Genomic DNA, 645 nt, shown 5'->3' with positions numbered 1-645 from the left:
TATCATTTACTGCATCCGCCTTCCTCCCACAATATCTCCTGCATATAAACCAACGTTTTCCCAATCACCATCAGTTCTGTGGAAGGGTCACCGGCAACTTCTGTTTTTTGTTTCAGATATGCAGCATCCACAGTTCTTTCACCTTTTTATTGAGATAGAGTTGGAACTTACTTCGAGAGACAGAAGGAGAGGGGGCAGATACAGAACACCCATGAACTGTTGATCTCCGTTGTTACTCATAATGTAAAATCATTGCAGTGCGATCACTTCCCTTAAGCATGAATAGAAGGCACGGGCGATCTGTGAGTTTGTGGCGCAACGGTAGCGCGTCTGATTCCAGATTAGAAGGTTGCGTGTTCGAATCACGTCAGACTCACTGTCGTCAACTTCTTACATTTCAAATCAAGAAAGGAGCACTTCACTCGGGATATCTGTTGAGCCAAATCTTCTTTGCGGAAATTTTCGATCACACGTGAAGCTTTGCTGTCAGTTTGATTTGTGAACACTGTGTCAGGGAGGTGGTGTGCCCATTGTCTGGGTAAATGCTCAGCTCCCCCAGTTCATCACGGGATTTAAACACAGCCGTCTCCCTCTGGGCAGCCGCTTCGTTCAGTTGGTGACAGCGCGGTGTGAATAACGTAATAC

General features: G+C 46.2%; 1 non-coding gene across 1 annotated transcript; it reads left to right on the top strand.

Annotated features, from left to right (window-relative positions):
* The first annotated feature begins 304 nt into the window (after positions 1-304).
* On the top strand, positions 305-376 carry trnaw-cca (transfer RNA tryptophan (anticodon CCA)). The gene has a single exon. It is a non-coding gene; the product is annotated as a tRNA-Trp (tRNA).
* Positions 377-645: the final 269 nt, after the last annotated feature.

The sequence above is a fragment of the Chiloscyllium plagiosum genome, unplaced genomic scaffold (assembly GCF_037043375.1).
Source record: "Chiloscyllium plagiosum isolate Xiang-an unplaced genomic scaffold, Cpla_swu_hap1 HiC_scaffold_27, whole genome shotgun sequence".
NCBI classification, from domain to species: domain Eukaryota; kingdom Metazoa; phylum Chordata; class Chondrichthyes; order Orectolobiformes; family Hemiscylliidae; genus Chiloscyllium; species Chiloscyllium plagiosum.
This window is presented reverse-complemented; position numbering and strand designations above follow the sequence as displayed.